A 9,519-nucleotide genomic window follows, 5' to 3' on the forward strand; every position below is an offset into this window, starting at 1 on the left:
AGGTGTACGTGTAAAGGAAAGTGAGAATGATAGTAGAAAGGAGCTCTTTGAGGAGTAGTCAACAAAGACTGATGAAAGTTAAACGTATCAATTTAATGATGCCAACAGATGGATATGATGTGACTTAGTATTATTCTTTGCTTATCTTTCTCGGCCAAGTAGGCATGGGTCCGTACAAGAGCGTCTGTGCACTGCTCGAGCTTGGATGGTTTCAGCGTTCAAGTAAGGTGGAGCTAGTATCACACAGTTTGTACTGCTCGGCGAGGAATGCGCGTCTAAGTCTTTTTCCCCTCGAAGTCCGCAGGGATCTCCCTCTCATGAGATGCAAATGTGCTGTGACTTCTGAACTGCCTGGCCTGGGGCGGCGACGATCGGCTCTCTACACTCTGGAATGACTCGTGCACCCATGCGCTCTGGCGTCGGCGAGGAAGAGATGCTGAAGAATCAAGATGAAGGACTCCAGTTAGTTCCGGAGTACGTTTAGGTGATGAAGGAAGGAGGGGTTGGAGTTAGGGAGGAGCCTCGAGGATGGGGCTTGACTCCAGAAGAAAGATTGAACTTGTTCTTTAACGTTGAACTGGTTATTGAACGTTAGTTGAACTTGTTATTGAACCTGGACCAAAGAGAAACATATGTTAATATCAGCGGTCCTAACTTTCCCAAACAATAAACATACACATACAATTTCACACAGTCATCAGCCTTCAATTGACCAACGGATGATGATGATGAAGATGGCTGCCTAGATTTGCACCGGTCAAAACCTGCATCGAAATTACAAATTCTATTAGAATGTGACGAGGGATTCGTGCCGCTCGAAGACCTCCGGGTACATCGTTGTGTGATGCATCTGTTACTATAGATGTTAATAGGTAAACCTACCTCAAACAGGTTCGTGAGTTTACGGCCCCCCCACAAGAAAAGCGCCTGCCCTTTTGTTCTCAAATGTTACAAAAGACAGTTGGTACTTCTTCTTTCTTTGGATGAGCACTGACTTGTGAAGGTCCACTCACAATCTAGTTCCATTCATTCAGTCAAAACACAACACCATAGTACAATTTACTATTCTTTTATTTGACCAAAGTCACAAGAAATCTTCTTGTGTTTTAACCAACAACATACACAAGCATCGCTTTTCTTTGGCGATATTACAATATTTCACAATACGTGTATCGATGCGAGCAAAATCAAGAGGTGGAAAGTGTTACGCCTTCTTGTCATGACGTCGCCTTCTTGTCATGACGTCATATTTTATGACGAGATGGCAGCTGGTTATAGTCTCGGTCCTCCAGCTGATCCAGTCTCGGCAAAGTAGTCTCGTGTACTGTGCTGTATAATGTCCAAAAGCGTCACAGTCGGGAAACCAATTTTGTTTTGTTTTAAAGGTTTGGGATCGAAAAAAGCAAAACATTCAGTAGAGCTTCCTTATAGTGATCTTCGAAAAGGATGGAAAGGCAGAAACCGATGAGAAAAAGGAACGACAAAGATGCGTTGCTTCTTCAACAATAGCAAGACCTAGATGTGGCACTTTTCAGCACGTGTACGGGAACGTGTACGGGTAACGTCATCAAATCTAGTTTTTACGTCACGCGTTTGCCAAGATCTGCAGTTGGTGGGAGCAAAACAATGTATGATTTGGAACATTGAAGAAAAAAAGTGAGTCACGGGTGACGCAATATCTACACGTACGCGTACAGGTCATTGCTACACATCCGATCATCTAGAACCCTCTAATAAGATGGCGAGGGCATTTTCACGAACAGCCTGAAGAACTGTAAATGTGAATGCATTAAACGTAGCAAATTTTGTCAAGGATTTAAATCTACACTAAACGTTTGAATTCAAGGCAAACTGTACGCAGGAGGCATGGGAATAGGTTCATATCTTGTTAACCTGATTGTAGTACAATATTATTTGAAGTTTTAAACTTTCGTTGTGTTTTAAGCAGGTTTATATATGTGTGAGAAACAACAGCATGTCTATTTTAGAATGTTTTGTGTATCACATGCAGACATGACGCACAATATAAGTAGGCCAACAACCTGATCCGGTTGAGCAAAAATAGATATTTTTGTTTGGGGGGAAAAAATGTGTCTGTAGTCTGTGGGCAGATCTGCTCCCGTTTCTATTGTGAGCTTGAACGACGTGATCAGAATAACTACAGTTCCAGAATATGCCACAGACGTAAGCTTTGTTTGTCGCAAAGCAGATGAGACATTATCAAGGGAAGATCAAGAAAGTACAAAATAAAAGAACACTTTTTTTTTAAACTAAATAGGAAATCAAAGGAAAAAATAAACAGGATATAAACACAACATCGTAAATGAAAAGCATCATAATGTCATCAGAATATTTTCTCAACCCCCTTGAAGTAAAGCAGATTTGACTTTACCGGCCAAGCTATTTCGAATCACTTTGACCAAATCTCTAGCTAGTACACAGACAGAAAGACTGGCGGATCCGTAGCTCAGTCGGTCGCGCGCTTCCTTTGAATCCAGCTCGTCCATGTTGACATGGGTTCAAGTCCGAGTTCGGCGAGAGATTGATTCTGAGAATTAACTTTGTTCACAATCGCCCAGGTGTTCTGACACCCCCAGGTCAATGCATGTTTTGCTGACATGAACATTGTTATGGGCGTACATTATCCCTTTGAAATGCGGAACGTGTTATTCCAAATCCCAAACTGAAGAGTCGAAAAGCGTTCACTGATATGTCTTTGAAGTGAAGAAACGATGCAGATGAATACATGATACGGTCATGAAATGATTTAAACAAGTCGCGTGAAACGATATAAAAACATTGACTCAATCTGTCGGCATCAAACTAAAAGATCAACATCATAAACCAGTCTTCGCCGAGACTACATTCAGATAGTCTCGGCTAAACTTCCCTACAGTCCGAGACGGGTCACGCTCGTCTCCGCGAAGCATGCGAACCGTAGCACTTATTTTCTTCAATTCTGAGCATATGTTTAGAGCAAACATCACATATCTATATATTTCTGAATTCGGGAATACAATGCCATTATTTTTAAATCTGTTAGTGAAAATTCGGTTTTAATGACAACTTTAATGAGCAAACGAATTAACTAATTTTAAGGCTTCCGCGCTGAAATGCAAACACAAAGACCGGACGTCGTCACAGATTGCTTGACCAAAATGTCAATCAATGTGCTTAAACAATGAAGGCGTGACAGTGCCGCCTCAACTTTCACAAAAGCCAGATATGACGTCATCAAAGATATCATACCCAGGAACTTTCATGTGAAGTTTCATGAAGATCGGTCCAGTAGGTTTCTCTGAATCGCTCTACACATACACATACACAGACACACATACATACACCACACCCTCGTCTCGCTTCCCCGTCTATGTTAAAACATTTAGTCAAAACTTGACTAAATGTAAAAACGAATGAGAGAAATGTCAAGGATCCAGAGTCGAAGTTCTTCGGATTCTTTTGTTTGGTGTTTTCCTCTTCTTCTTCTTCTTCTTCTTCTTCTTCTTCTTCTTCTTCTTCTTCTTCTTCTTCTTCTTCTTCTTCTTCTTCTTCTTCTTCTTCTTCTTCTTCTTCTTCTTCTTTTTACATTTAGTCAAGTTTTGACTAAATGTTTTAACATAGAGGGGGAATCGAAACGAGGGTCGTGGTGTATGTGTGTGTGTGCGTGCGTGCGTGCGTGTGTGTAGAGCGATTCAGACCAAACTACTGGACCGATCTTTATGAAATTTTCCATGAGAGTTTCTGGGATTGATATCCCCGAACGTTTTTTTTTTCGTTTTTTTGATAAATGTCTTTGATGACGTCATATCCGGTTTTTCGTGAAAGTTGAGGCGGCACTGTCACGCTCTCATTTTTCAACCAAATTGGTTGAAATTTTCGTCAAGTAGTCTTCGACGAAGCCCGGACTTCGGTCTTGCATTTCAGCTTGGTGGCTTAAAAATTAATTAATGACTTTGGTCATTAAAAATCGGAAAATTGTAAAAAAAATTATTTTTTTTATAAAACGATTCAAATTTACGATCATCTTATTCTCCATTATTTGCTGATTCCAAAAACATATAAATATGTTATATTTAGATTAAAAACAAGCTCTGAAAATTAAAAATATAAAAATTATTATCAAAATTAAATTGTCGAAATCAATTTAAAAACACTTTCATCTTATTCCTTGTTGATTTCTGATTCCAAAAACATATAGATATGATATGTTTGGATTAAAAACACGCTCAGGAAGTTAAAACAAAGAGAGGTACAGAAAAGCGTGCTAACCTTCTCAGCGCAACTACTAAACCGCTCTTCTTGTCAATTTCACTGCCTTTGCCATGAGCGGTGGACTGACGATGCTACGAGTATACGGTCTTGCTGAAAAATTGCATTGCGTTCCGTTTCATTCTGTGAGTTCGACAGCTACTTGACTAAATGTTGTATTTTCGCCTTACGCGACTTGTTTTTTGTTTGTTTTATCCTATCTCACGAAAGACAGATTAAGAAGTGAAGAACTCCCAGAATGTAGCTCTTTTTTTTCTCATCGAAGAGAGAACAAAAATCCAGTTCTCTTCTGCACAGCATTCAGCCACGCTAATTGATATTGTGTGTGTGTCCAATTGAAAAGTCACTTTCAATTATTGTATTAGGAAAACCTTGACGGATGCATGTGTGGCGATGAAAATGATCGTGTTCGTAAAACTTTAACCTTACCTTGTCTCGTTCTTGTATTGGTGAGTACAGTATTCCTTTGTTTTTTTAACTTTGTTCATCTTACCACAGTCACTTCGTCCGTCGCGATATAACCTTCGTGGTTGAAAACGACGTTAAACACCAAATAAAGAAAGAAACAGTCACTTCGTTGTTTAGATTGTTAACCTTTCCTGGTTTAAAGGGTTGATTTCAGGACGTTGGCAGTGTATCTGCGTCGGAGGTGGCGCAACAACAACGTTAACACCCTACTCGTGCATTCTCGTTGATTTTTTTTTTCTCCAGCGACAGCCGGGACCAGATGTCACCACACGACATCCAAATACCAAGCAGTATCTTACTTCCTTAAACAGGATGCTTGCAATCTGGTACCGATGCCTCACAGGACATTCAACTCAAACGGATATTGCGCGCATCCTCCACCCCCCCCCCCCCCCCTCTCCACCCTCCCCCACCCACCCTGCCCTGCTTTGTTCCCCCCCCCCCCCCCTTCTCAGTACTTCCGAAAAGTAGGATTGAGTTTTATAGATCGACGAAACCGGGTTAAGCGATTTTGGTTTGTTTTCATCAGGTTTTATTTATTTATTTATTCATATGGGAGCTTTATATAGCGCTTGACGTTCTCTAAGCGCTTTACATATTAATTTCTGTGTGGTAGAGTTTTTCACTCGTATCAAAACTCTCTCTCCTACATTTATACTAATGAGATGACATACGGGCCCCAAATCAATCAAATAAATCAAATTATTATTATTATTATGGTGAGCTTATATAGCGCGAACCACAGTTAACTGTGCTCTCCGCGCTTTACATATTAATTTCTGCCGTGTGAAATGAAATTTTTTTTTACAGACAGACAGACAAACAAACATTTTTTACACACAATATATAACGCATTCACATCGACCAGCAAACCTCAAGCCTGTTAGGCGAGCATTCACCTTTCGCGGCCTTTATTCCAAGTCACACGGGTATTTGATGGACATTTTTATCTATGCTGATACAATTTTGCCAGGAAAGACCCTTTTGTCAATCGTGGGATCTTTAACGTGCACACCCCAATATAGTGTACACGAAGGGACCTCGGTTTTTCGTCTCATCCGAAAGACTAGTATTACTACAACATTAACATCATCTGACAATATGTCATCAGAAAAAAAGGCCGTCAAAGCTAATTCACATCTATACGTCTAGAACCAATCTAACAAATCACATTTGCGCACAATCATAAGCCTTTTAAGATGTTCTTTTAAATGATATTGTCTGTCTGTCTTTCTTTCTACCTTTCTTTCTTTCTTTCTTTTTCCATTTAGTCAAGTTTTGACTAAATGTTTTAACATAGAGGGGGAATCGAGACGAGGGTCGTGGTGTATGTGTGTGTGTGTGTGTGTGTGTGTGTGTGTGTGTGTGTGTGTGTGTGTCTGTGTGTGTGTCTGTGTGTGTGTCTGTGCGTGTGTGTGTGTAGAGCGATTCAGACCAAACTACTGAACCGATCTTAATGAAACTTGACATGAGAGTTCCTGGGAATGATATCCCCGGACGTTTTTTGTTTTTTTCGATAAATACTTTTGATGACGTCATATCCGGCTTTTTGTAAAAGTTGAGGCGGCACTGTCAAACCCTCATTTTCTAATCAAATTGATTGAAATTTTTCTAAAGCAATCTTCGACGAAGGCCGGACTTTGGTATTGCATTTCAGCTTTGTGGCTTAAAAATTAATTAATGACTTTGGTCATTAAAAATCTGAAAATTGTAATAATTTTATTTTTTGTATAAAACGATCCAAATTTACGTTCATCGTATTCTACATCATTTCCTGATTCCAAAAACATATAAATATGTTATATTTGGATTAAAAACAAGCTCTGAAAATTAAAAATATAAAAATTATGATCAAAATTAAATTTCCGAAATTGATTGAAAAACAATTTCATCTTATTCCTTGTCGGTTCCTGATTCCAAAAACATATAGATATGATATGTTTGGATTAAAAACACGCTCAGAAAGTTAAAACGAAGAGAGGTACAGAAAAGCGTGCTATGCAGCACAGCGAATCCACTACCGCGCTGAACAGGCTCGTCAGTTTCACTCCGTTATGCACGAGCGGCGGACTACGGTCATTGTGAAAAAATGCAGTGCGTTCAGTTTCATTCTGTGAGTTCCACAGCTTGACTAAATGTAGTAATTTCGCCTTACGCGACTTGTTTATTTTAAAAAGACTTCGCGAAGTCGACGTCGGGTCCAATTACGGACCACCTTTATATTTTTAGGACCAGAAAGTTCAGTCTCCGTTGAGTGTCTCTACTTTGCACTGAAAAAAGCACACAGGGCAATGCGGTTTTCTGGAGCTGGCTTATTATCTTAAATAAAATGTGCATTCTACACGCAAAGAGCATGCAGTGCTAAATTTAATGTCCTTGGGTTTGTTTTGTTCAGTATTTAAAGTGGCTGAGACAGAAAACGAAGTGCCTGTGACAGAGACCTTTCAGAGGTGCTAGACAGCTATCACGGGTTGCTCACACCCACTCACACTCACACCCACACACACTCACACACACGCACACACACACACACACACACACATGCACACACACACACACACACACACACACACACTCACACACACGCACACACATACACCCACACACACTCACACTCGCACCCAATTATGTACACTGCTCTCCGGTGGAAGTAGTTGTTTTACTATTGGAATATCGTCGGAAGATCAAGTTGATGAGATATTTTCTTTTGTTTATGGTGGATTACTGTGAGTGTTCCTTGTATAATTTTGTTAGAGAACACACGGGTTGATATTGATGTTATTATTATAATGTATTATTATTGTTGTAGGTGTGTAAATGTGTGTACGTTGAAGGCAAACCTGACGCAGACAAATTCTCTTGGCCATCGCGTAGTACAATCGTAGCTGAGTAAGCGTTATTTCGCAGGGTAAGCAATAAGTAGCGGGCAGTAATTAGTGCACAGCCGCGTGTGTATAGTAGAGCATTTTTGCTAATACGCTATAGCCGTATGATACCTGGCGATAGGTGCCACGATGCTGGACCCTGTGATGTCAGTCTCCAAAAATGGGAAGACGGCACATGCCCGAAGCTTACTTAATCTAGGGAGATAGGGAAGACAAACAAGACTGACTGCAGAGATTTCTTAGAGGAAGGAGCTATAGACCAGACCAGAGGAAATAGAGCTAGGGAAATAGAGTATAGGAGTGTTGACCGGCAGAAAAGAACAAGTTACTACTTAGAATAAGTTAGCATAGAAACCAGTGATAGCTAGGATACGACAGTTGAGCTTGAATACAGTGCCAACAGAACAGTCTGCATCAGGTAAGCAAGTACGCACGTTGTTTCCCCTTTTGTGTCAAGTTGTACCCTAAACAAGTCGCGTAAGGCGAAAATACAATATTTAGTCAAGTAGCTGTCGAACTCACAGAATGAAACTGAACGCACTGCCATTTTTCAGCAAGACCGTATACTCGTAGCATCGTCAGTCCACCGCTCATGGCAAAGGCAGTGAAATTGACAAGAAGAGCGGGGTAGTAGTTGCGCTAAGAAGGATAGCACACTTTTCTGTACCTCTCTTTGTTTTAACTTTCTGAGCGTGTTTTTAATCCAAACATATCATATCTATATGTTTTTGGAATCAGGAACCGACAAGGAATAAGATGAAAGTGTTTTTAAATTGATTTGGACAATTTAATTTTGATAATAATTTTTATATATTTAATTTTCAGAGCTTGTTTTTAATCCAAATATAACATATTTATATGTTTTTGGAATCAGCAAATGATGGAGAATAAGATAAACGTAAATTTGGATCGTTTTATAATTTTTTTTTTTTTTTTACAATTTTCCGATTTTTAATGACCAAAGTCATTAATTAATTTTTAAGCCACCAAGCTGAAATGCAATACCGAAGTCCGGGCTTCGTCGAAGATTACTTGACCAAAATTTCAACCAATTTGTTTGAAGAATGAGGGCGTGACAGTGCCGCCTCAACTTTCACGAAAAGCCGGATATGACGTCATCAAAGACATTTATCAAAAAAGGGAAAAAAATGTTCGGGGATTTCATACCCAGGAACTCTCATGTCAAATTTCATAAAGATCGGTCCAGTAGTTTAGTCTGAATCGCTCTACACACACACACACACACACACACACACACACACACACACACACACACACACACACACACACACACACAGACACACAGACACACGCACATACACCACGACCCTCGTTTCGATTCCCCCTCGATGTTAAAATATTTAGTCAAAACTTGACTAAATATAATAAAAAGAAGAAATTGTTGCTCTTGGTTTCGTTTGCATTCTTAAGATTGTTCGTACCTTGTTCTTTGTCTCCATTATAAAGATCTGTCTGACCTCTCGACACTCATAAAGCCAAGCGAGTAAAAGTAATTATGGACATCTTTAATAAACATCTTTAAAGACCAGGTCATCCACCAATTCGACCCCGCGATACAGCTAATCGGTGGGCAGATGACAGCAGTGGGGGTGGCCTTCTCGCCTTGTCTCTTTCGGTTATTGCTTGGACGTCTTGTTCTAGGCGTCCGGAGACGCCTAGTAATTGGGATCAAGTAAGCGCTTGCCTATGGACAGGATAACTCTGCGGTTGCCTATGGGACACTGCCACATTTACGTCTTGAGTTACTGCCCTTACTTTGTTTTTTTCTTTTTTTTGGACAAAATTGTTCAACAAAAATATCGAAGGTCGAACTGTGCAGGGTCAACCGCAACAAACTCTAACCATTCATATTTTGAAGTATTTGAGTGACTTATAT

General features: G+C 40.0%; 1 long non-coding RNA gene across 1 annotated transcript; it reads right to left on the reverse strand.

Moving 5' to 3' along the window:
* Nucleotides 1-74: 74 nt before the first annotated feature.
* On the reverse strand, nucleotides 75-1,353 carry LOC138955928 (uncharacterized). Its single transcript, XR_011452428.1, has 2 exons — nucleotides 883-1,353; nucleotides 75-613 (listed from the first exon to the last, which is right to left on the reverse strand). It is a non-coding gene; the product is annotated as an uncharacterized lncRNA (long non-coding RNA).
* Between the last annotated feature and the right edge of the window lie 8,166 nt (nucleotides 1,354-9,519).

This window comes from Littorina saxatilis, unplaced genomic scaffold, assembly GCF_037325665.1.
Source record: "Littorina saxatilis isolate snail1 unplaced genomic scaffold, US_GU_Lsax_2.0 scaffold_2921, whole genome shotgun sequence".
Lineage (NCBI taxonomy): Eukaryota > Metazoa > Mollusca > Gastropoda > Littorinimorpha > Littorinidae > Littorina > Littorina saxatilis.